Consider the following 27792-nt stretch of genomic DNA (forward strand, 5'->3'; position numbering starts at 1 on the left):
TACAGAAGCGGTGTTTGTGATTGTATTATACTTTTTTACTGATTGTTCCACTCCTGATGTTTTTCTTACAAATACAAATGTCCAATACTGACCAAATACTGAACATGTGAACGTGGCCTTAGACTCTACCCAATTTCCTAATGAGATATCTAAGCCACTAAAGTTTGAAAAGAAAAGCCACAAACAATATGTTAATCACGCAATGTCTTTTTGGCTGGAGTGGATCCTAAAACAACCATGAAGCAAAATAGATATGAGGGCTTCCTAAAAATCCAAAGATCTTTAAGTCCCGTAAATGTAAAGTCTTTCTTGTTTATTCTGTGTATTTCATTATAGCTCAGCCCCAGTTAGCCCCATTCGCTCTGATAGATTGGACTGAGAACCCAGTCACAACCCCATGTATACTGTATGTACTGCACTGTCAAGTGGTTGGGTATAGATAACGAGAAGAATTGGTGTTCAACTGAGGCTATGGCTTCCTTATGCTCATATGTGGATGTAGCACCCCATGGGGCACGTGGTTAACCTACTCGATGCCGGACCATTATGGGCGGGTCAGGCGATGTCATGGGTGGCCTTGCCCGGTTCCGTTGCCCCGAGGCATACAGTGAAGGAAGGGGAAGCGGGGTGATTGGAGAAAGTTTGTCGTAACACAAAGCGTATGCGGCCAGGGAGTAGCCGCCACTGCAGAATTCCTTGCCGGGGCAGGTGTTATGGCAGCCGGGATAGTGTCACTCCCCACAGGCGGAGCAGGCCCCGGGTAGATGATGAGATGATGAAGGTAATGATGGTTGTCGGTTTCAAAGCGCTGGGGACGGCGATGCCGGTAAAGACAAGCCAACAGCCTCTGCAGGTTCAAGGTGTCTCTTTATTCACAGCTTCCATTTCCAGCCCAGTAATATCGGTCACCGCCGTGATGGGTTCTGGTCAATCCAGAGTCCAGGGAAAGTCAAGACCGGTGCGGTAGTCTGCGGGCTCTTCCTTGCTGTGCTTTGTAGTGTGGGTCACTTTGGCTTGAAGCTACTTTGGGTCCCTTCCGTACTAGTAGAGTACTGTTCCCTATGCCAGTAGCATGCATCCCCTTGAGTCTGACCGAGATTTAGGCCCCAGAATCCTCGTTGTCACTTCGCTCTGGAAATGTGTAGTGGTCAGAGGGGCCTGAAACCCCTCCGTCCGGCAGAGTCTGATGGTACAACTTGGAATTGTACAACCCTAGGGTTCTGCACACTGAACAGCGCTGGCCCCAGGGGAACTGACACTGTATCCCCACAGCAACCGTGAAAACTTCTGTGTCCCACAGGAGCTACCGGGAAACATATCTGCTTGCTGTCTGTCCTGCTGGAGAACGCTCTGCTGTTACTGTGTGTGGCTCCTCACTCTCCCTGGTGGCTGCTCCTCCCTTCACCCAGGTCCTAAGCTAGTGGATTGGGGCCCCTGTTTTAATGGCATCGTGTAAACAACACACCGTAGGAGTCCTCTTTGATACCCGACTGTAGCCCAGTCCCCAGTGTGTGGGTGGTTGTAGATGATGAAAGCGGCACTGACCTTCCCAGTGTCCATGATCAGTACTACACCCCATTTGGAGTGCAGGACCCTGTGGTGACCAGAGCCTCAGGGGCGCCACATGGAGATCCTGCATTCCCACATATCGCACATTAATGGTCCATCCCATGGATTTACCTTACTGAGCTCCTAATTTTATTTTCTCTGTAGCTTTCTTTTGGAGAAGTAAATCAATTACATTCTGATAAAGTTTGAACATTTGAATCCGGAGTTTGGATATTCTGTAGATTAAGTAGGAGGAATGTAAAACCGGCAGAAATCCAAAACTAATATGAACCCATGGAAGGTAATTAAAGTAAAAATAGTAATATAACGCACCAGTAAAAAGACCAGATAAGTATATATTGTTATACATAAAGGTGAAAAATACAAATTTCATCGCTGAGTAATATGTGTCCAAGTTGATGGATAAATTACTGCTCATCTTCATCTTTACTGTGTGATGATACAATGAGGCAAAGAGAAGAACGGAGGAGATGTAAAAGAAAAGCAGTGGGATGGAGGCTCCTATAGAACAATTTAAGTAAATATTAAGACGAAGACTAATCAATATATTATCCAGAGTTGTATTGTGTAGTCTCCTATTGGTCACCTCAATGAGAACCATTAATAAAGATATCAAACAAATTAAAAGAGAGACAAGTCCAGAGGCTGCGATTAAATGACCAGTCCTGTGGTCTATCACCCTCTTCAGATACAGGAACAGTCCGGTGCGGAGGTTGGAGATCTTCAGACAGAAGACAATGGAGAGCAGAGTCGTTAACCAAATATTGGTGTACGTAAAAAAAGTATAAACTGTATCAATAATAACCCCAGAAGCAATTAAGTCCTGGCTGCTCAGGAAGAATGTAGCCAGTAACACTTCTAAATTAGTAAGACATTGTGTGCCCATTCTAGAAATCCCGAGAGAAGTTACAATGTGGTCAATAGAAGCCAAAGACCTTCCTTTCCACCAGTCGTTGACATTGACGCCTATAATGAATGAATGTATCACCAGTCCGGGTATAAAAACAATTATTGGAGAGACCAGGAGACCCAGAGACTGGACACGAGCATCATCCTGTGTGGAGTCCGACATCTCTCCTGTACTATGAGAATCCTGATAACACAGCAAGGCTTTATTGAAGGTGGAATGACTAGTTTTTTACATGTATTCAAATACTGTAATATTTACTTGGAAAATTCAAACTATATCACATGGACTCCAAGCCACACAGGCAAAGCAGATCACTTAACATATAAAGCTTATATTACAGTAATCACAACAGTGGAAAACTATTCTTCTTACGGACACCTGAGAAACCAGTCTGGCTGCCAGTGAGGGGACTTATAACTGCAATGCCTCTCTGGCAAATAATCAAATTGTCCTTCCAGTGAGGAAGGTGACAAACTCTAGCGCCACCTATTGGAAGTAGCAATCCTAAAACTTAAAAGTGGCTTTTTTACGAGCCTTTTCATTAGGCCTAAGGCACACGGCATGAAAATCAGAGCGAGTGGAATGCGATAAAACATCGTATTCCACTCAGACCAATATTAGCCTATGTTCCAGCCCTAATCGAACCGAGAAAACAATCGGAGCATGCTGCGACTGTAATGCGATCCTAGTTTCTCTCGCACCCATTCAAGTCTTGCAAGACCTGCCAGATAAGTGGACATGTAACATTACTTGGTCATGAAAGCACGCCGCTAACACACTCGACGTATGTTTCGTACACACCCGATGTAAGTTTCCTTCGTCAGGAGTCATCCCTTGGGTCGTCCCTTAACTTGGTTGTGTTATTTTATTATTACACTATGGCACTTTTTTACACCTGTGGATGATATTTGACCTTTAGTACATAAGGTTAAGGCTGCACATCAAAGATAGATAATAGTATAATGCTATAAGCATACCGAAAAACATTGAAGCATACAATGAAAAATGCCACTTGCTAACTTGAAAGTGTGAATAATGAATTGCATACCTGCCATGAATATTAGGAAAAAGGAGATATTTAGCAATCGCATTGATCAATGTAAATGAGTCCCAAAACCTCGTCAAGGTATATCTCTATATTGGGGTCCCTAGTAGAGATGAGCGAACCGGCGTGGTTCGGCTCGAGTTCGGTTCCCCGAATGGAGGTCTCATTCGAGTTCGGTTCGGCGAACCGCTTCGGCGAACCACTCGAACCCATAGGAAACAATGGGAGGCAATCACAAACACATAAAAACACATTATAAATGTACACATACAGTTAATAAACATTGCCATAACACTTACCGGTCCCCGCGATCCCTCCTGCACTCTGTCTCCTGCCGCTATTCCATCCGATGATCGCTGAATCCTCCCGGTGACCAGCACTGCCAGCAGTGATGCAGGACCTATCGTGACGTCAAAATAGCCATGTGACCAGTCACGTGTCTGTTACCTCATTGGTCACATGACTATGACGCGTCATGTAGGACCTGTCATTGCATCTCTCTGTTACATGGTGCATGTTTGTGTATCGCTGTGTACATGCTCTAGTACACGGTCGACTCCCCGCTCTGCTTCCCCGTTCCCTTAGGATACCGTCACACTAAGCGACGCTCCAGCGATCCCACCAGAACCCTGACCTGGCAGGGATCGCTGGAGCGTCACTACACGGGTTGCTGGTGAGCTGTCACACAGGCAGATCTCACCAGCAACCAGTGACCACAGCCCCCAGCCAGCAGCATGCGTGGAAGTGATGCTGCGCTTGGTAACTAAGGTAAATATAGGGTAACCAACCCGATATTTACCTTGGTTACCAGCGCACACCACTTAGCGCTGGCTCCCTGCACTCCTAGCCAGAGTACACATCGGGTTAATTTAACCCGATGTGTAGACTGGCTATGTGTGCAGGTGGCTGGCACTGGCAGCGTGAGAGCGGCGGACGCTGGAGACTACGGTAAACATCGGGTAACCAAGGAAAGGGCTTCTTGGTTACCCGATGTTTGCCGTAGTTACCTGCGTCCGCAGAAGTCGGCTCCTGACCGGCTGACACAGCCGGTCAATCACGGAGATCACCATTGCCATAGCAACGTGCTTGGTAGCGGTGACGGGGATGTCCCGCTACCAGCACGCAGCGGCACCGGAATCACGTGATCGGAGCAGCGTTGCTATGGCAACCCGTGCCATCGGGAGCCTGTGGTCACTCTCATAGAGTGATTTCTGCACGGAGCATAGCGTCTTCCCCCATGCAGCTGTGCTGTCTGATGTAGTAGAGCTGCATGTGTTGAAGGGGAAAGAAGACAAAAGAGCAGGATAGTGGAGGGGTGACAGGGGGTAATAAAGATGGAGTCTTTAATGTGTCTGTGTATTTATTTCTATGAAAGTATTTTTTTTCTGTGTGGTGTTTTTTTTTAACCCTTTATTGGAGATTCTTAATGGCCGGGTCAAACTTGCCTGACATTAAGAATCTCTGACTTAATACTGGCTAGTAAAACAAAGCCAGTATTAACTCATAATTACCCAACAAGCCACCCGGCTTCAGGGCTGTTGGAAGAGTTGGATACAGCGCCAGATGATGGCGCTTCTATGAGAGCGCCATTTTCTGGGGCGGCTGCGGACTGCAATTCGCAGCAGAGGGGCCCAGAAAGCTCGGGCTAACCTGTGCTGCGGATCCAATCCCCAGCTGCCTAGTTGTACCCGGCTGGACACAAAAAATGGGGCGAAGCCTACGTCGTTTTTTTTTGTTTTTTTTAATTATTTCATAAAATTCATGAATTAAGTAAAAAAAGGGTTTCCCTATATTTTTAGTTCCCAGTCGGGTACAAATAGGCAGCCGGGGGTTGGGGGCAGCCGTACCTGCCTGCTGTACCTGGCTAGCATACAAAAATATGGCGAAGCGCCCGTCATTTTTTTTGTAGTTTTTTGGCAAAAAAAATAAAAAATGCTTCCCTGGATTTTCCATTGCCAGTGAAGGTAACACCAAGCAGTGGGGGTTAGCAGCCAATAGCTGCTTGCATTACCCTTAGCTAGCAATACAAAAAATTCAGCGGGAGCCCATATATATTTTTTTTCATTATTTATTTAAATAACTAAAAACAAAAAGGGCTTCCCTGTATTTTGATTGCCTGACATGACAGTGCTGTAAAAATAAATCTTTAAAAAAAAAGTGATGTAGTGCTCCGCGGTATTTTTGATTCTCAGTGCAGATAAAGCAGACAGCTATGGGTTGCCACCCCCATCTGCCTGGCGTTACCTTGGCTGGCAATCAAAATACAGGGAAGCCCATTAATTTTTTCTATTTAAAAAATAGTTTAAAAAAAAAAAATGATGTTGGGTCCCCCCATTTTTGATAGCCAGCTAGGGTAAAGCAGACGGCTGTAGCCTGAAAACCACAGCTGGCAGCTTTACCGTGGTTGGGGATCCAATGTGGAGGTCACCCCAGGCTCTTTTTTCATAATTATTTTATAAATATTAATAATTACAAAAAAAAGTTGGGTTTCCCCCTAAATTGGATCACCAGCCAAGGTAAAGCGGACAGCTGTGGTCTGGTATTCTCAGGGTGGGAAGGTCCATAGTTATTGTACCTTCACAGCCTAAAAATAGCAGGCCACAGGCACCTTAGACGTGGCACATCCACTAGATGCGCCAATCCTGGCGCTTCACCACAGCTCATCCCGTGCCCTGGTGCAGTGGCAAACGGTTGTAATAAATGGGGTTCATACTAGCTGTAAAGTCACCTGACATCAAGCCCAGCAGTTTGTGATGTCATGGCGTCTATCAGATACCCGACAGTGTCTTACTTTCTTTTTACCCCCAAAAGTGCCACTATGTCTTACTTTCGGGGTATGTCTTATATTGGAAAAAATCCCACAGCAATTGCAGCAAGTGTCCATGCAATGTACCGTATGGGGACTTGCCGCGATTGCGCCCTAAGTGTACCACAAGTTAAGGAGACTTAACCACCAGCGGCTGCACATGAGGGCACTGAGGCTGTGTGATTTTGTATGTTGTCCATGGTTCTGATGGACCACGGACAACATTACTGCAACATTTCAACATGTCTCGGTAGCTGAGCGTTCAGCTGAGCGCCCGACCGCCGGCATGTGTCAGCTCTCAGCTGAGCGCTAAGCCGCCGGCATGTCAGGGTGCTCAGCTAAGCGCTTTGCCGCCGGCATGTCAGGGCTCTCAGTGCTGTCACATGCCAGCGGCATGTCAGGGTGCTCAGCTGAGCGCTCGGCCGCCGGCATGTTAGGGCGCTCAGCTGAGTGCTTTGCCGGCGGCATGTCAGTACGCTCAGCTGAGCGCTTTGCCGCCGGCATGTCAGGGCTCTCAGAGCTGTCACATGCCGGCGGCATGTCAGGGTGCTCAGCTGAGCGCTCGGCCGCCGGCATCTTAGGGCGCTCAGCTCAGCGCTTTGCCGGTGGCATGTCAGTGCGCTCAGCTGAGCGCTTTGCCACCGGCATGTCAGGGCTCTCAGAGCTGTCACATGCCGGCGGCATGTCAGGGTGCTCAGCTGAGCGCTCGGCCGCCGGCATGTCAGGGCTCTCAGAGCTGTCACATGCCGCCGGCATGTTAGGGCGCTCAGCTGAGAGCTCAGCCGCTGTAACTGTACTGTAAAGAAGAAAAAAAAAAATAAATAAATTTTTACTACGTCTTACATTCGGGGTACGTCTTACATTAGCCGACCCCCCCAAAAACCCCACTAAGTCTTACTATCGGGGAAACACGGTATATATTGGGGATAGGATCTTTGAGATGGAACACCCCTTTAAGTCCAGTTATCCAGCTGAATGAATACTAAACAACAGAGCTCGCTATTTAGATGTATTTTCTTGTGGCGTATAACGGACTCTCATGTTTGGTAGTCGTTCAGCAGGGCAACTATAAAATCAAATACCTCCATTTGGAAATGTAGTATAGCTCTCCTGATCAACTATGTTCCTTACCTCATGAGCAGGGCATTGCAGTAATAATAATAATTTATTCAGTGCTATTAATTCCATAGCACTTTGCATACATTGGGAACACTGTCCCCATTGGGGCTCACAATCTAAATTCCCTATCTGTATGTCTTTGGAGTGTGGGAGGAAACCGGAGTACCCGGAGGAAACCCACACAAACACGGGGAGAACATACAAACTCCTTGCAGATGGTGTCCTTGGTGGGAATTGAACCCAGGACTTCAGCACTGCAAGACTGCAGTGCTAACCACTGAGCCACCATGCCGCCCATTTAGCTTACAGATGCATAACCACCACTCACTGTGTCTGAACACAGGAAGCTGAGCTGCCAGCCGCTCTGTGCATGCGGCAGCATCTATTGTGAAGGAGAGGGCCGCGGGGGATCAATGCTGCACAGGTACCATGTCACACCGGGGAATACCGGTGGAGTTATAGGGGGTGACCTGGCAGGGTCTGGGGAGGAGTACATGCGACAGAAATCAGAGGAGTAGGGTGAATGCGGCCGGCGCGCTGCTGTGCACGTGGCCATCTTGGATTTCCGAGAGAGGGTCAGGGGGGGCACTTTGGCGACACCGGGGGACCGGAGGGGACCGGGGAGGAGATTTATCATGTTTGTTCATGCCAGATGGGAGATAAATATTTTTTTACCAACGCTGTCATGTACTGTAACGTGATCATCGGTATACGGTGTATACCGGTGATCACGTGAGTGGGGACCGGAAAAACCGGCCTAAATCATGATCTCTAGGGTCTCAGCTACCCCCTGAAACCCCGGAGATTTTATGACGCCGGGGGGCGCTATTCACTTATTTCTGCCTACTGTTTATAAACGGCAGATCAGAATAAGGCTACATTCACACGACCGATCCGTTTTTGCGGTCCGCAAAAAACGGTTAGTTTTTTTTCCGGGTGCATCCGTGTGGCATCCGTTTCTGTTCCATATACGGTCCGTATGTCATATGTGTGCCTTCCGTTTGTTTGCGTACTGCAAAAAAACTGAAGGAGGGAAAATACATAACTTTACCCAGGATCTGTGATGCCCTGGACCCCCAGGGGTCACAGGTAACAACACACAACACCACACACCCCCACCCCAGTGAGGCACCAGCAGCCAACAAGTCCTGACTGCCTCCCTCAGGTCTAGGCGGATAGGCACGCCCTCCGAGGAGTCTGCTGGCCTGAGGCAGGGAAAGGACAAGTGGTCGAGTGGGGAGAGGAGTAGTGAGAGGAGTAAAAGTGGAGAGCTGAGAGTCAGGGGCCTAGGACGGAGCCTAGGACCCCTTGGAACGGTCAGGCAGGCAGACGGTGGTGGCCGTCTGCAGGAGTTCGGTCAGGGACTGAACTGCGGAACCACAGGGATCGAGAAGAGGGTGGTGACCCTTCGGACCCGAACCGGAGAGCTAACAAGTCAACCGGAGCACCAGGCAGGGTACTCAGACCCCGTTCTAGCCCAGAAGCAACCGGGCTCAGACAAATCTACTGATTGCGGTCTGGACCTCAGGGGTTCTTTCCCACCCAAAGTCCCGATAGACGGCAACAGCCCACCGATTCCGGATAAGAGCCACCGCCGAGGGCCAGAGATCCAAAGGGCCAGCGCTTGCGGGCAAAAGGGATCCTCCGGTACCCAAAAGCCGGGGAGCGGACTACCATTGCTGAAGCATAGGAGTCACTATAGCAAATTTAAAGTGCAGGAGAAAGGCGACATCACTGTGGGGACACGGGGCTCAGTGGGTGCTCTCGTCCACTAAAACCCACCGCCTTTAGAAAGACAGTGTGGCTCAGGGCTCATCCCAACTGAATGCAGGCCTCCTTAACCGTGGGCGTAACACTACTCAGACAACACAGGGTGAGGGAACCACAATAATTAGACTTTAGTGGATCCCCAAACAATTAACGGCACATAACACATAACCAGCAAAACACACAAATGTAACAGGCAACAGAGTCTCACCCTTCCGCTGGCTCACCAGGGATTTAGAATGTCCATGCCTCACAGGTTCCAAGCTGTCTGAGGTCTGCAAAGTCTGTAACAGGTGACTGAACTGTCCCAACCTGAGTGTCCTCCTTAGGTAGTCCTGGTTTGATGTTAAAATCCTGGCAGCCGGAGTCGAAATCCCTAGGCTGTGGATATGGTCTCCAACCGGGTCCAGAGTCCCTAGATTGAAGCCATAAGATATCCTGATCCTCTAGTCAGCTCCAAAGAGCTTAGACTGGATCCATCAAGCTTCATCCACCCTGGTGGCTTAAAGAAGTCCCTTTTATAGCCATAACCTTCCCTTAGGATACACTGCATCCTCATCGATTGGTTGGACAAGATTGCTTCTCCCATTGGATGAATTTCAAGCTGCATGGATAATGTTCATTTAAATGATGTGCATAGAAAGACTCAGTATATCTACATGGAGTCGGCAAGTCACCGACTAGACAATGGCTACTAAGGTAATTACATTATCAATTCACAACTACAAAACAATAATTACTGGAAGAGACTGGATATACAATAGCTAAGCAAACATGACTTAGCACACATAAGAACAATAGTCTGGCTGAATGTTAAGAAACTTTAACCCATGAGAGTCCATGTCGTCACATTCCTCCCCCTTCTTAATATTAGCCAGACATGATAGGCTTCCGATCATCCTTCTCCTCTTGACGGCATTGTCCTTTTTAATGGTGAGGTCAGCAACAGAGGCTTGCATCTATACACCTCCCCCTGATTACCTCCCCCAAGTTGAGCAGCCATATTGTGGACAAGCACTAAGGTGGGGTCCATGAGTTGGGCCTGCACAAATCTCCCACTATCAATCCTGCCCCAGTCAATAGCCACAGTGTGGTTAGGCTTACTCACGGTTCTTGGCTCAGAAGTGGATAATGGAGACCGGGAATGAAAACCATCCCTGGAAAAGATGTTAGAAAGATCCACATCAGGGTCCTGCTTGGCTTGGAGGTGGGTGATGGCTGCTTCAAACTGACTGGATAGTCCTTGTCCTAGGTCTTTCTCCAAAATGACTGGTGTGAGCAGGTAATTCACAAGCCCCACTTTCACTTCCCTTTGAGTGGTATCCGAAACAACAGGCTTGGTGGGGCCATCTATGAACCCCACTTCAACTTCATCCTGGCTAGTCCCCGAAACAACAGGTGTGGGGAGGCTGTCCATAAACTCCATATGGACCTCTTCCTGGTCAGACCCCAAAGTAACTGGTGTGAGGACGGTGTCCATAAGCGCCACATCAGCCTTGCTCTGATTAGTCTCCACAATGACAGGTGTGGGGAGGCTGTTCACAAGTCTCACATCAACCTCTCCCTAGTCCTTTCCCAAAATAACTGGTGTGGGGACAGTGTCCATAAGCTCCACATCAGCCTTGCTCTGGTCAGTCTCCACAATGACAGGTATGGGGAGGCTGTTCACAATCCCCACATCGATCACTTCCTGATTGGTCCCCAAAATACCAGGTGTGGGGAGGCTGTCCACAAGCTCCACCTTGACCTCTCCCTGGTCAGTCCTTAGGTCCAACTGCACACATGCCAGAGGAATGTCTGAGCGCTGGCCCTCAGCCAGGGAGATGGATAATTGGGAATCCGGTACAGGGTCTTCCGGGAAAACAATAACTGGGCTTACCAGAGTGATGGAAGATCCAATGTCTCGAAGTCCCTGAGCCTGTATATCACCGACCTTGACCGTCTGGATGTGGGGATGGAGGTTGGCTGGTGTACGTTGTCCGACCTGCCGTAGGGTGTGGACTGGATAAACCACTTCCTCAGCTATTGGGGTTTCTTGGGAGTAGCATTCCTCAGGTCTCGTTGGTTCATCTCGGCATATGTTGACTGGTTGGACTGGCAGATGGGCTCCAAGCATGCGGCCTCTTTGTTTTGGTGCAGCTTCTGCTGGGTAGCGGGACCATCCTTCTCGACCAACTGGTGCTAGCAGTACGGCAGCTGGAATCCCATAAACATATTCCATAACCCAAGCCCTCTCTTCTCTTGAGGATCTAGGCCCCAATGCATCCAACAATGCTGTTGCTTGGGCCATTTTGGACAAAGTTGATTTCCGATTGTCACTAGATCCATGATGTGGCACATAGTTTAAATCCTCTGGGTCAATATCGACGGGATCCTCATCGTCCTCTGCATCATTCTGGGCATCCCAACGGACTAATTTCTGGATCAAGACTGACCGAGTCTCAGCGTTCCAGTAGATAATCTTTCGCCTCTGGCACAGATCCTGTAGCATCCATTTACTGCAGCGGTCGTAACTCCTCTCTTGTCCTTGTCCCATGACTGGTCTGGTGGGGTTGGACATGGCAGCGTCCGAAACCTGAATGCCTCCCCTATGGCCTGCTGGGTATGCTTATGTGCCTCCCTGGTTGTTGAGCCATGGACGGTGTCCACGAACACCAGTCCGCTGCAGCACCCCTGGGTAAACCAGGCTGAGTAGTATCCCACTGCTGCCACCAATTGTGGAGAAACGGGGCTCAGTGGGTGCTCTCGTCCACTAAAACCCGCCGCCTTTAGAAAGACAGCGTGGCTCAGGGCTCATCCCAACTGAACGCCGGCCTCCTTAACCGTGGGCGTAACACTACTCAGACAACATAGGGTGAGGGAACCACAATAATTAGACTTTATTGGATCCCCAAACAATTAACGGCACATAACACATAACCAGCAAAACAAACAAATGTAACAGGCAACAGAGTCTCACCCTTCCGCTGGCTCACCAGGGATTTAGAATGTCCATGCCTCACAGGTTCCAAGCTGTCTGAGGTCTGCAAAGTCTGTAACAGGTGACTGAACTGTCCCAACATGAGTGTCCTCCTTAGGTAGTCCTGGTTTGATGTTAAAATCCTGGCAGCCGGAGTCGAAATCCCTAGGCTGTGGATATGGTCTCCAACCGGGTCCGGAGTCCCTAGATTGAAGCCATAAGATATCCTGATCCTCTAGTCAGCTCCAAAGAGCTTAGACTGGATCCATCAACCTTCATCCACCCTGGTGGCTTAAAGAAGTCCCTTTTATAGCCATAACCTTCCCTTAGGATACACTGCGTCCTCATCGATTGGTTGGACAAGATTGCTTCTCCCATTGGATGAATTTCAAGCTGCATGGATAATGTTCATTTAAATGATGTGCATAGAAAGACTCAGTATATCTACATGGAGTCGGCAAGTCACCGACTAGACAATGGCTACTAAGGTAATTACATTATCAATTCACAACTACAATACAATAATTACTGGAAGAGACTGGATATACAATAGCTAAGCAAACATGACTTAGCACACATAAGAACAATAGTCTGGCTGAATGTTATGAAACTTTAACCCATGAGAGTCCATGTCGTCACAATCACCAACCTCACGGGGGACACACGCAGCCGGCTGCGGGCACCGATCTACACCGAACTTGGTTTACCATTGACTCTGTGTGGTTTAATCGTGAGTACACCAGTGCCATCAGGCACCGTGCTGCAAGCGAGCCCCTGCGTCCTGCAACCCCCCGCTCATGCCACCTGGCCCCGGGACCAACAAACCCCCTACCCAATGGAGGGGTCAACACCTAGCTGCGACCCACCACCGATCCCGGACGAGCCCCCGCAACCTCACCGCAGCAGTGGTGCCCATCACCTCACCACGACCCGTGGGTGGCGTCATGAACTGTTACCGGTCACCGCGGCTCCGGCCGTGAAACCGGTCCACCCCAAACCAAACAACCAACCCCCCCCCTTTCCAGAGCGACAAGGCCCCCGGTCCGGAGGCGCTCGAGCCACCGACAACCCGAGCCCGGATCCGAGCGGCTCGGCGGAGAGCAGCCGAGCCCCCAGGGCGGTACAGATCCATAGCTTCAACCTACCTGAGGCGGTCACATGTTCACTCCAGTGCCATTTTCTACTGCTTTTCACAGCGTAGGACGCTCTGGTCAATTTCTTGTGCTTGTACACTTCATATCAGTCTTTTCTGTCATTTTAATAGCAGAAAGACACATAATGTCCCACTCTCCTGCATTTTGTAATTTTGCACCCTTTGGTGCCTTTCATGTGGCACTAAGGGGTGCTTAGCCTTGTATTTAGCCAAAAAAATGACGTGGGGTTTTCCCTATTTTTGTAGCCAGCTAGGGTAAAGCAGACGGCTGCAGCCTGCAGACCACAGCTGGCAGCTTCACCTTGGCTGGTAATCCAAAACTGAGGGCACCCTACGCTGTTATTTTAAATTAAATAAATAATTAAAAAAAAAAAAAACACGTGGGAGTCCCCCCAAAATTGGATCACCAGCCAAGGTAAAGCAGACAGCTGGGGTCTGATATTCTCAGACTAGGGAGGTCCATGGTTATTGGACTCTCCACTGCCTAAAAATAGCAGGCCACAGCCGCCCCAGAAGTGGCGCAACCATTAGATGCGCCAATCCTGGTGCTTCGCCCCAGCTCATCCCGTGCCCTGGTGCGGTGGCAAACGGGGTAATATATGGGGTTAATACCAGATGTGTAATGTCACCTGGCATCAAGCCCTGGGGTTAGTGATGTCACGCGTCTATCAGACACCCGACATCACCAACCCAGTCAGTAATAAAAAAAAAATAGACGACAAACACATTTTTATTTGAAAAAACACTCCCCAATACATTCCCTCTTTAACCAATTTATTAGAAAGAAAAACAAATCCAGGTCTGCTGTAATCCAAGCGGTTCCCATGACGATCCACACTGTCCCAGTCAATGAAGAGCAGGATGTTCCCCATTGGCTGGGAGAGCAATGCAGTGACCTGAGCTAACATCAATGGGTCAGCCCAGGTCACTGCAGGGGATGACAAGTGCTGCTGTCAGCGAGGTACATTACCTGCAATGATCTCCTGCACTGCTGACAGCACCTGTCACTGAGTTCAATGACCTTCACAGCCAAGTATCGCGAGAGGCCCGTGACGTCACCGCTAGCCACAGTCTCGGGTCGGAAGCGAGAGAAGGTGATGTGACAAGCGGCGGCCATGGAGGACAGTGACAGCGCTGAGGTCGGGATGGCGGGACTTCATCACCGCAGGTAAGCCGAGCGGGGCCATGTGTGCGGAGTGCGAGGTGGGCGAAGCCTAGCGGGGTAATGTGTGCAGAACGCCAGGTGGGCGGAGCCTAGCGGGGAAATGTGTGCAGAGTGCCAGGTGGGCGGAGCCTAGTGGGGTAATGTGTGCAGAGTGCCAGGTGGGCGGAGCCTATCGGGGTAATGTGTGCAGAGTGCCAGGTGGGCGGAGCCTAGGGGGACCATGTGTGCAGAATGCCAGGTGGGCGGAGCCTAGCGGGGTAATGTGTGCAGAGTGCCAGGTGGGCGGAACCTAGCGGGGTAATGTGTGCAGAGTGCCAGGTGGGCGGAGCCTAGTGGGCCATGTGTGCACAGTGCAAGGTGGGCGGAGCCTAGCGGGACCATTTGGCGCTAAGGACGTCAGTGTCATGGACTGCATGGCTGGGGACAGGTGAGTGTGTGTGTGTACATGCCGCGTGCAGGAGGGGGCGGAGCGAGCTGAGCGGGGAAGTGTGGGCTTCCTGTACATGTAACTAGGAAAAATATCGGGTTACTAACCAAAGCGCTTTTGTTGGATACCCGATGTTTATCTTGGTTACCAGCTTCTGGCAGGCTGCCAGCGAAGGCTCCTGCACACTGTAGCTGTAAAAAGCCCTGCTTTTGCTGCTAGAACCGTTCTCGAACGTAACTCGAACTATCGAACTTTAGCAAAAAGCTCGAGTTCTAATTCGATCTAGAACAGCCCCCAAAATCACTCGAACCGCAAACTGGAGAACCGCGAACCGCAAACCTCGCTCAACTCTAGTCCCTAGCCCTAACTGTGTGTCATCTCATTGCAATTAAAAACTGCTGTGTGTGGAGAGGGGTAACCAAGGACTTTCTTATATAGGAGATGGAAAAATTGATCAATGCGATTGCTAAATATCTCCTTTTTCCTAATATTCATGGCAGGTATGCAATTCATTATTCACACTTTCAAGTTAGCAAGTTGCATTTTTCATTGTATGCTTCAATGTTTTTCGGTATGCTTATAGCATTATACTATTATCTAGCTTTGATGTGCAGCCTTATCCTTATGTACTATTTGTTTTTTTTTGGCTTGCACTCATAATATATATTAGTGCTCACTTCAGTTATCCTATTTAATATTTGACCTTTGGCAATTGCACTTTTGAATGTTAATGTTTTTTTATTTATACACTTACTAGCACTTTTTTACTATATAGGCTATATTAATAATTTTCTACGTGTAGCTTCGACATTAAAACAATTTTTCTATATACAGTATATTTTTTATATGCACAATATATATTATACATGTTAAACGCAATGCATGAAAACTCGGCATTCTATATAATACCTAGGCAATGTATACAATCTCTGTCGTTTTCAGGCAGGGTATGAAATATCTGAATTGTTCTATACTTTTCCTAGGCATTACATAAAATGTCTAGGTATTAAAAAGAATGACACGAACTTCTCAGGCAAAGTCTGATATAATGCCCAGAGTGGAAAAGTCTTTAGTAACAAACAGTCAAAAAAGTAATGAAAGAAGTAACAAACAGTCAAAAAACTAATGAAAGAAGAAATCCTAAATGAACAACAGGATATCTTTACTGGGAAAAACACAAAGAAACAGAAGTGTCATTCCTGACTATTAGTCATTAGTAACAAACAGTCAAAAACATGAAAGAAGAAATGCAAAATGAACAAAGGGATATCTTTGTTGAGTAAAAAAAAAAAGGAATCAGAAGTGTCCTTCCTGACTGTTTGTTGAAGCACGGGAGGCTAGAATAGCATTTTAATGCTAAGGGCAACTGAGCCAGTTTCACAGATCTGCTGCTACCTGGCTGTCCACCTACTTTTGGACGGACCACCCCTGTAGTATTCTACACTCTGCCTGTTTGGTATTTAGGTATTCTATAAAATGACTAGGAAATGTATAAACATCTGATGAATTTCATACTTTGACGACTTATTTCCAGCATTGGATACATTGCCCGGGTATTCTATAGAATGCCTGTTTTTACACAGTCAGTAACATATATATTATATATTGTGGATCATATCTTTTTAGAATACTGGTCATATACAACCTCTGCATCCCGTTCCTATTTTTGTTTTGTACCTGTATGTAATTTATAACAAGAAAGCCTGCGGAGACACCATCACATGTTTCTCAGCGCTGGCAGGAAACTAGCCAGGTCTTTCACCGGGAAGGAACACCCACGGGAAGGGCAGTCTCCAGTCAAGGAGACAACCTATGCCAAACATGGTATCCATCCACAGACAGCTGTTTCGGGGAATTTGCCCCTCTTCAGTGTGGAGTAGGAAACTGGCTAGTGGGAGCAATGCCTAGTAGGAGACTATATAAGGAAGGACGGTTGACCTTAGGGAGATAAACATCCAACACCGCGGAGACACCATCACGTGTTTCACAACGCAGTGATTCTAGAGCAATGCCCCCCATGAAATATTCGAAACAAGAAAGCCTGCGGAGACACCATCACATGTTTCTCAACACTGGCAGGAAACAAGCCTGGTCTTTCACCGGGAAGGAACAACTATGAAAAGGGCAGTCTTCAGTCAAGGAGACAACCTATGCCAAACACGGTATCCATCCACAGACAGCTGTTTCGGGGTATTTCCCCTCATCAGTGTGGAGTAAGAAACTGGCTAGTGGGAGCAATGCCTAGTAGGAGACTACCTAAGCAAGGATGGTTGACCTTAGGGAGATCAACATCCAACACCGCGGAGACACCATCACGTTTCTCAACGCAGTGATTCCAGAGCAATGGCCCCTGGTAAATATTGTAGAATCACTGCGTTGAGAAACACGTCTTCTTACGGAGACCTGAGAAACCAGTCTGGCTGCCAGTGAGGAGACTTATAACTGCAATCCCTCTCTGTGCAATATTCAAATTGTCCTTCCAGTGAGGAAGGTGACACACTCTAGCGCCACCTATTGGAAGTAGCAATCCTAAAAGTTAAAAGTGGCTTTTTCATTAGGCCTAAGGCACACGGCATGAAAATCAGAGCGAGTGGAATGCGATAAAACATCGGATTCCACTCGGACCAATATTAGCCTATGTGCCAGCCCTAATCGAACCGAGAAAACAATCGAAGCATGCTGCAACTGTAATTCGATCCTAGTTTCTCTCGCACCCATTCAAGTCTATGGGGCGAGAGAAAAATCGCACTGCACTCGCAATACACCGATGTACTGCGAGTGCAGAGCGAGAATGGAAATAGCCAGCTCCGGAGGAGAGAGGGAGATAAATGCCTCCCTCCCCTCTACAGCTCCGGCCCGCCCCTCCTCAGCACTGGCCCACCCCTCTGCAAAGCTGGCCCACCCCCCGCAGCTGTGGTCCGATCGCACAATTGGACTTCAGTCACAGTGACACTCGCATGACACTCGTCTCCTGCTGTACTGCCAGCGTGAGCCGAGTGTCATGCAAGGATCACAGTAGTCCCCAGTGTGGCCCTGGCTGAAGACTTATGATTTAATGCCAGATCAGAATCCCAATTTGCAGACACAGTGTTTCGGGGTGATTGGCCCTCGTCAGTGCAAATTATGGGTATCTGATCTGGCTTATTAGAAGCTATGTTGGGGACCACGGGGAAGACTATTCTCCTTATGGCTAGTCAAATAGCCCTTACACAGCCTGGAGGTGTGTTTGGGGTCATTGTCCTGTTGAAAAAGAAATGATGGTCCAACTAAACGCAAACCGGATGGAATAGCATGCCGCTGGAAGATGCTGTGGTAGCAATGCTGGTTCAGTATGCCTTCAATTTTGAATAAGTCCCCAACAGTGTCACTAGCAAAGCACCCCCACACCATGACACCTCCTCCTCCATGCTTCACGGTGGGAACCAGGCATGCAGAGTCCATCCGTTCACCTTTTCTACAAAGACACGGTGGTTGGATCCAAAGATCTCAAATTTGGACTCATCAGACCAAAGCACAGGTTTCCACTGGTCTAATGTCCATTCCTTGTGTTCTTTAGCCCAAACAAGTCTCTTCAGCTTGTTGCCTGTCCTTAGCAGTGGTTTCATAGCAGCTATTTTACCATGAAGGCTGCTGCACAAAGTGTCCTCTTAACAGTTGTTCTAGAGATGAGAAGGTGTGTCCAAACCTTTGGTCTGCACTGTATATAGATTATATTAAAGAGTTTTTTATTGCTTTTATTTTATTCATGTGTATGAGGCTTGTGCAGATTCTTATGTCTCTTCATCCCAGACAGGCGGGATGATTTGAGATCAGGGCTCTGTGGGGTCATCACCTCCAGGACTCCTTGTTCTTAATGACATTATCTGGATGTTTGGAGTAATTGTCCAGCAAAAAAAATTTGCAGCCATTCATACACATCCCTAATAGTATTATATTATGGATAAATATCTGCCTGAATCTCTTAGCATTAAGGACACCGTTAAATAATTCAGTCACCATACCCAAACTCCATTTGTCGAAATGCAGCACCAAATTTACAAGTAACCTCTATTATGCTACACTTTTGCCTACAGACGCTCATTATTGTGTTGCTCTCCAGCCCTTTGAGTAAAAAATATCTTCTGTTCCACACAAATATTTCAAGTTTTGAAGTTCTGCGACAGGCTGGAGGCCAGGATCGTGCAGCAGATTTGAGAGGGACATACCGAGCTCCGAGAGATGGCTACAGCAATTCGGGCCTATGAGTGGTGGACCGCTTGACAAGTGCCACACCGGACTGCGACCACCCAGACACCGATGATGCTGCCAATGAGTGAGTTCAGTGTTGTCCCTGCCCTTGTGAGAGTATCGACCCTGCCGGCGCTGTCCCAACCTGTGGATGCTGTGATGACCGCGGCGCGCCACGCTTTCACGCCCGTGAAAATCCCTGCTGCGACCCCGGAGGCAATGCCCGCCACGGCCCACGCTGTGAAACCCGCGGTCCCTGCAGAGACGCCGGGGTGGACTGATGCCCGGCTTGCCAAGACCAGGCCGCAGCAGCGACGCCCAGCCCAACAAGACCAAGCCGCAGCAGCGACGCTCAGCCCGGCCCGCCAACACCAGGCCACAGCAGCGATGTCCAGCTCGGCCCGCCAAGACCAAGCCACAGCAGCGACGCCCAGCCCGGCCCGCAAAGACCAGGCTGCAAGGCCATCTGCCCCAGCTTGCAAGGCCAAAGCGGACACCGCACCTCAGCCACAGCCCAAGGAATAGGGTCCTGCATCCCCGCCAGGAGAAGACCCCGAGTTCCTTAAATTCAAGGCGGATCTAGAGGAGCGGTTCCCTAAAGACATGGTGGATCGCTACCTACTCCCCCAGGCGCTCATCCAGAGTGGCCCCAGTGACTCCCGTGGCTGAAGGCCCACCGCCCTGTCTCGAGGAGGGAAGTCTGTCCCCAGCGCTGCCACCAGAGGAGTTCTCAGGAGCACTAAGGGGGAGGGGAGGCCTGGAGGCTGAGGAGCCGACCCTAGAACCGTCGGAAAAGGATGCAGCACCATGTGTGCCACCATGTAAAGACGCGGCGCTGCAAACTTTTTATACGGACCGCCAAGGCACATGGTCACCTGTCTCAACAGGTCTAGTCCTTATCCTGTTCGTGACACCAGATTGGATGTGTCGCCCCGTTACCTTCAGATTGTCTCCGGGTCTTCAGGGACGGCACGTCCTGGGTCTTTCTGGTCACAGGTAAGCTGACTGCTATTACTGCCACTCTCGGTATTGCAGTCAGGGCGACCGCCACTGCAGATTAGGGGACGCCTGGGGCTGATGTTGAGTGCAGTTAGATGTGGTGGCCTCCCGAAGGTGAGGCTGGCCCCAGGGCCCAGTGTAGGTGTGTGGCACCTCAGGTCGCAGAATGACTCACACGCATAGCAAGAATGTCTTTCAGGGTTTTTACTTACTTTCAGGTGGCAGGGGTGAGTAACCCGGGCGAAGCTGTGATAAACAGGTGGAACCAGGAATTCCTTCAGGCTCACTTGTGAGGGTGGCTACTGACTCGCCTTCCCAGCCCTCGTGTTTTTGTGGTGATCCAGACTTTTAGTCCTGCGGGGTCACCCAGGGAAGTTGCTTCTGCCTGTTCTCCCCTCTTTTTGGCCCGTCTGCTTGTAGCCTGGACCAGGTCAATCTGGCTGCTTGCCTCTTGTGAACTATGGGCCCTCTTGTTGCTACGTGGCTCCGGACTCTGTGGTGTTATGGTGGAGGGTATGACGTACCCCCACCTGCAGGTTTGGCAGGCCAACTGAATGGGCCCCTGTGCTGGGGACCTGTAAATTCGTGTGGCCTGGTCCTCTCACATAAAAATCTGTACACAAAATACAGCATCACAGTACACGGAAGCAGCAAGGACCCTAACTGGGGAGGAAAAGGCCCTGCTCATATTCAATATTTAGACCCATAGGGGACAAGCTATCTAACTCAAAAATCCATCAATTCCTTTTTCTTGAGTAATTTAATCCGATCACCTCACCTCCTCAAAACTGGGACACTATCAATAACATGAAAGAGCAATTGGTTCACAGAATGTCCTTTTCTCTTTAAAATGTCTAGGTACTGGTAACTCAACGAACCCAGTCCTAATTGTACTCGCTCGGACCTACATCGTTGTCTCACCCACGTACAGCAAACCACAGGGGCAGGAGATCACATACACCACAAAGGAACTGGTGCACGTGCATCTCCCATTGATGCGGTAAACCTTGCCGGTCCGTGAGTAAGAGAACGTGGAGCCCTTTAACATGTTATTACAACAAGTGCACCCCCAAGCAGGGGAAATTTCCCATTCTTGGGAAGCTCAACGTAGATTGTGTATCCTTTTTCAGAGAACCTACATCTGATCTCACCAATGTATCCTTCAAATTAGTCCCACATTTATATGATAACAAAGAAGGTGATTGAAATCCTTCAATCCCTTGGTGTCCCTTACTTAATAATGGCCAATGTCTCCTCACAATATCCGCTAGTCACCCACAGGAAATAGTTCCAAACATCATGGAGAACTAACTAGGGAAGAGCGAACCGGTGCATGTTCGGGTTCAGCCAGACATTAACCCTTTCACGACCGGCCGATTTTTCGCTTTCCGTTTTTTTTTTTCGCCATTCTTTTTCTGAGAGACGTAACTTTTTTATTTTTCAGTCAATATGGTCATGTGAGGGCTCATTTTTTGCGGAACGAGCTGTACTTTTAAATGAAACCATCAGTTTTACCATATTGTGTACTAGAAAATGGCAAAAAAATTCCAAATGCTGAAAAATTGCAAAAAAAGTGCAATAGCACTATGGTTTTTGAGATATTTTATTCACTGTGTTCACTATATGGTAAAACTGATGTGTGGGTGTGATGCCTCAGGTCAGTGCGAGTTCGTAGACACCAAACATGTATAGGTTTACTTTTATATAAGGGGTTAAAAAAAAATCGGAAGTTTGTCCGAAAAAAGTGGCGCACGTTTTACGCCATATTCCGTGACCCGTAGCGTTCTCATTTTTCGGGATCTTAGGCTCAATGACGGCTTATTTTTTGCGTCTCGAGCTGACGTTTTTAACGGTACCATTTTTGCGCAGATGCTACGTTTTGATCGCCTCTTATTGCATTTTGCGCAAAAGTTGTGGCGACAAAAAAACGTCGTTTTGGCGTTTGGAATTTTTTTGCCGCTACGCCGTTTACTGATCAGATTAATTGATTTTATATTTTGATAGATCGGGCGTTTCTGAACGCGGCGATACCAAATGTGTGTATATTTTTTATTTTTTTAACCCTTTAATTTTCAATGGGGCGAATGGGGGGTGATTTGAACTTTTAGGTTTTTTTGTTTTTTTTTTATTTTTTAAAACTTATTTTTTTACTTTTTTTTTTTATTTTACTAGTCCCCCTAGGGGGCTATTGCGATCAGCATTCCGATCGCTCTGCAGTATCTGCTGATCACAGCTGGAAGGCTGTAAACAGCAGATACGCTGTCTTTCTCTTTTGCTGTGCCCCGGGCACAGCGAAAGTGAAACCAATTCATGTGTAGTACAGGAGTCATCACATGACCCTGTACTACCATGACAACTATCGGGAGTCACGTGATCGCGTCACGTGACTTCCGGTTTCGGCGGTAAGTAAAAACTTTACCGCGATTGCGCTTATAATGGCGCTGTCATGTATTGACAGCGCCATATAAGGGGTTAATCGGCACGAGCAGATAACGATTCTGCTCGTGCCTAGCAGGCACACATCTCAGCTGTGAAAATCAGCTGAGATGTGTGCCGATCGCGGCATGCTGCCGCCGGAGGACCGCGGGCAGTAAGATTATGTCATTTAGGACGTAATTTTACGGCCCGCGGTCGTTAAGGGGTTAAAGAAAAAAAAATAGTTTGGGAGCCGGACTTGACCTTTGACAACGGACGCCATGCAAGTCATTGGTGACCCAAACATGTGTTCTGATATGGCTGTAAAATGGTCATACTAAGAGCTAGAATAATACAAAAGTTAGGCAAATGTCAGTAAGAGAAGGACAATTATATATACAATGTTTCCTGAAAGATGTCAAACTATATACTTTCCCACTCATTAAACTACATGAATATTCACTTCTTCCCCTACACGCCCTCTGTGCCAGCATCTGTGATTGGTTGCAGTCAGGCCACTATACACGCCCCCCAGCTTCCATTCCTCTATGTCAGTATCTGTGACTGGTTGTAGTATAAAAATAAATAAATTAAAATTAAAAAATGGCATTGGGTCACCCTTATTTTGGAAATTAGCAAGTATAAAGCAGCAACTGTGGGCTGATATAAGGCTGGCGAGGAACCAATATGTACGGCTCTTTCCACCCTGATAATAGCAGTGCACAGCTGTCTGCTTTACCTTGGCTGGTTATCAAAAATAGGGGGAACCATACTTCTTAAAAATAAACAAATAAATAAATTGAAAAAAAATGGTGTGGGGTCCCCCCCTATTTTTGATAACTAGCCAAGTTCAAGAGGAATGCTGAGGGCTGAGTCTTGGGTATTTGCCCAAAATAATATCAGCACGCAGCAGCCCCCAGTAATGGCTCATCCATAATGATGCAAATGAGTTTAGTATGAAGATTTATGCTTCTCGCTTTTGACTTAGGTGCAGTGAAAACCAGAGATTGATCTGGAGACCTCATGGGCATCAAAAGCAAACATGAAAGTAAAGCCGAATAAATCCAGATATTTTGAAAATTTTGTTCCCATTTTCTAATCTTTTCCTTCTTGGTGTTGCAATTTCAGTGTTGAGAAATTTATACAAACTCAAACTAAAAAAAAAAAAGCTTTAATAAAAACATTAAGCAAATACCCTGACGTAAGTAACTAAATATTAATAGTACATGGAGATAACAAGGAGGACTTAGTTGATATTATTTTGAGCAAAAAGCCATAAACGCTTTTCCACCATGACAAGATGTACTCATTCGGGATGGTCCTATCTCTAATATTTCACTTCTCTAAGTGCCTGGCCTCAACAGATGGCAACAAAGCAGGACATAGGCCTGTTTTGCACCTGCCCATAGGAAGCTATATGTGCAAGGTGCACAGCCCAAAAGGGAGGGTCCACACCCCAATATGTACAGATCACAAAAATCTAAAGCAAAACAGAAAAATGGGCTACCATACCTTTTAGTATAAGTGCAAACTGTAGGTAACTCTGTTAATGGCTTCAAACATTGAGGCCATTAAACAAAATGTAGGATATAAACAAATTAAGCATATACCTTTCAGTAAGTAAATAAATAGTGTTAGTATATACAAATAACATAAGGGATTTAGTTGACATTATTTTGATAAAAAAAAGTGTAAAAGCCATCCCACTGTGACAAGGTGTACCTAATCAAGATGATCTTGTCTATATAGCATTCCATCGACAGGTTCAAAACAGTCAGGCCGCTTAGGTGATGTTCACACTATTTCTTCAGGAGTTGGTCAGTACTTTACATCCGGTAAGCCAAATCCAAGAATGGGTGCAAAATACAGAAGCGGTGTTTGTGATTGTATTATACTTTTTTACTGATTGTTCCACTCCTGATGTTTTTCTTACAAATACAAATGTCCAATACTGACCAAATACTGAACATGTGAACGTGGCCTTAGACTCTACCCAATTTCCTAATGAGATATCTAAGCCACTAAAGTTTGAAAAGAAAAGCCACAAACAATATGTTAATCACGCAATGTCTTTTTGGCTGGAGTGGATCCTAAAACAACCATGAAGCAAAATAGATGTAATGGCTTCCTAAAAATCCAAAGATCTTTAAGTCCCGTAAATGTAAAGTCTTTCTTGTTTATTCTGTGTATTTCATTATAGCTCAGCCCCAGTTATCCCCATTCGCTCTGATAGATTGGACTGAGAACCCAGTCACAACCACATGTATACTGTATGCACTGCACTGTCAAGTGGTTGGGTATAGATAACGAGAAGAATTGGTGTTCAACTGAGGCTATGGCTTCCTTATGCTCATATGTGGATGTAGCACCCCATGGGGCACGTGGTTAACCTACTCGATGCCGGACCATTATGGGCGGGTCAGGCGATGTCATGGGTGGCCTTGCCCGGTTCCGTTGCCCCGAGGCATACAGTGAAGGAAGGGGAAGCGGGGTGATTGGAGAAAGTTTGTCGTAACACAAAGCGTATGCGGCCAGGGAGTAGCCGCCACTGCAGAATTCCTTGCCGGGGCAGGTGTTATGGCAGCCGGGATAGTGTCACTCCCCACAGGCGGAGCAGGCCCCGGGTAGATGATGAGATGATGAAGGTAATGATGGTTGTCGGTTTCAAAGCGCTGGGGACGGCGATGCCGGTAAATACAAGCCAACAGCCTCTGCAGGTTCAAGGTGTCTCTTTATTCACAGCTTCCATTTCCAGCCCAGTAATATCGGTCACCGCCGTGATGGGTTCTGGTCGATCCAGAGTCCAGGGAAAGTCAAGACCGGTGCGGTAGTCTGCGGGCTCTTCCTTGCTGTGCTTTGTAGTGTGGGTCACTTTGGCTTGAAGCTACTTTGGGTCCCTTCCGTACTAGTAGAGTACTGTTCCCTATGCCAGTAGCATGCATGCCCTTGAGTCTGACCGAGATCTAGGCCCCAGAATCCTCGTTGTCACTTTGCTCTGGAAATATGTAGTGGTCAGAGGGGCCTGAAACCCCTCCGTCCGGCAGAGTCTGATGGTACAACTTGGAATTGTACAACCCTAGTGTTCTGCACACTGAACAGCGCTGGCCCCAGGGGAACTGACACTGTATCCCCACAGCAACCGTGAAAACTTCTGAGTCCCACAGGAGCTACCGGGAAACATATCTGCTTGCTGTCTGTCCTGCTGGAGAATGCTCTGCTGTTACTGTGTGTGGCTCCTTATCTCCCTGGTGGCTGCTCCTCCCTTCACCCAGGTCCTAAGCTAGTGGATTGGGGCCCCTGTTTTAATAGCATCCTGTAAACAACACACCGTAGGAATCCTCTTTGGTACCCGACACTAGCCCAGTCCCCAGTGTGTGGGTGGTTGTGGATGATGAAAGCGGCACTGACCTTCCTAGGATCCATGATCCGTACTACACCCCATTTGGAGTGCAGGACCCTGTGGTGACCAGAGCCTCAGGGGTGCCACATGGAGATCCTGCATTCCCACATATCGCACATTAATGGTCCATCCCATGGATTTACCTTACTGAGCTTCTAATTTTATTTTCTCTGTAGCTTTCTTTTAGAGAAGTAAATCAATTACATTCTGATATATTTTGAACATTTGAATCCGGAGTTTGGATATTCTGTAGATTAAGTAGGAGGAATGTAAAACCGGCAGAAATCCAAAAGTAATATGAACCCATGGAAGGTTATTAAAGTAAAAATAGTAATATAACGCATCAGTAAAAAGACCAGATAAGTATATATTGTTATACATAAAGGTGAAAAATACAAATTTCATCGCTGAGTAATATGTCTCCAAGTTGATGGATGAATTACTGCTCATCTTCATCTTTACTGTGTGATGATACAATGAGGCAAAGAGAAGAACGGAGGAGATGTAAAAGAAAAGCAGTGGGATGGAGGCTCCTATAGAACAATTTAAGTAAATATTAAGACGAAGACTAATCAATATATTATCCAGAGTTGTATTGTGTAGTCTCCTATTGGTCACCTCAATGAGAACCATTAATAAAGATATCAAACAAATTAAAAGAGAGACAAGTCCTGAGGCTGCGATTAAATGACCAGTCCTGTGGTCTATCACCCTCTTCAGATACAGGAACAGTCCGGTGCGGAGGTTGAAGATCTTCAGACAGAAGACAATGGAGAGCAGAGTCGTTAACCAAATATTGGTGTACGTAAAAAAAGTATAAACTGTATCAATAATAACCCCAGAAACAATTGAGTCCTGGCTGCTCATGAAGAATGAAGCCAGTAACACTTCTAAATTAGTAAAACATTGGGTGCCCATTCTAGAAATCCCGAGAGAAGTTACAATGTGGTCAATAGAAGCCAAAGACCTTCCTTTCCACCAGTCATTGACATTGACACTTATAATGAATGAATGTATCACCAGTCCGGGTATAAGAACAATTATTGGAGAGACCAGGAGCGTTAGATACTGGAAAGGCACATCATCCTGTGTGGAGTCCGCCATCTCTCCTGTGCTATGAGAATCCTGATAACACAGCGAGGCTTTATTGAAGGTGGAATGACTAATTTTTTACATGTATTCAAATACGGTAATATTTACTTGGAAAATTCAATCTATATCACATGGACTCCAAGCGATAAAAAGATCTACAAATGCAAAGCAGATCACATAACATGTAAAGCTTATATTACAGTAATCACAACAGTGGAAAACTATTCTTCTTACGGAGACCTGAAAAACCAGTCTGGCTGCCAGTGAGGGGACTTATAACTGCAATGCCTCTCTGGCAAATAATCAAATTGTCCTTCCAGTGAGGAAGAAGACAAACTTTAGCGCCACCTATTGGAAGTAGCAATCCTAAAACTTAAAAGTGGCTTTTTAACAAGCCTTTTCATTAGGCGTAAGGCACACGGCATGAAAATCAGAGCGAGTGGAATGCAATAAAACATCGTATTCTACTCAGACCAATATTAGCCTATGTTCCAGCCCTAATCGAACCGAGAAAACAATCGCAGCATGCTGCGACTGTAATGCGATCCTAGTTTCTCTCGTACCCATTCAAATATTGCAAGACCTGCCAGATAAGTGGACATGTAACATTACTTGGTCATGAAAGCACGCCGCTAACACACCCTACGTACGTTTTGTACACACCCGATGTACTTTTCCTTCATCAGGGGTCGTCCCTTGGGTCGTCCCTTAACTTGGTTGTGTTATTTTATTATTGCAC

Source organism: Anomaloglossus baeobatrachus, chromosome 3 (genome assembly GCF_048569485.1).
Source record: "Anomaloglossus baeobatrachus isolate aAnoBae1 chromosome 3, aAnoBae1.hap1, whole genome shotgun sequence".
Lineage (NCBI taxonomy): Eukaryota > Metazoa > Chordata > Amphibia > Anura > Aromobatidae > Anomaloglossus > Anomaloglossus baeobatrachus.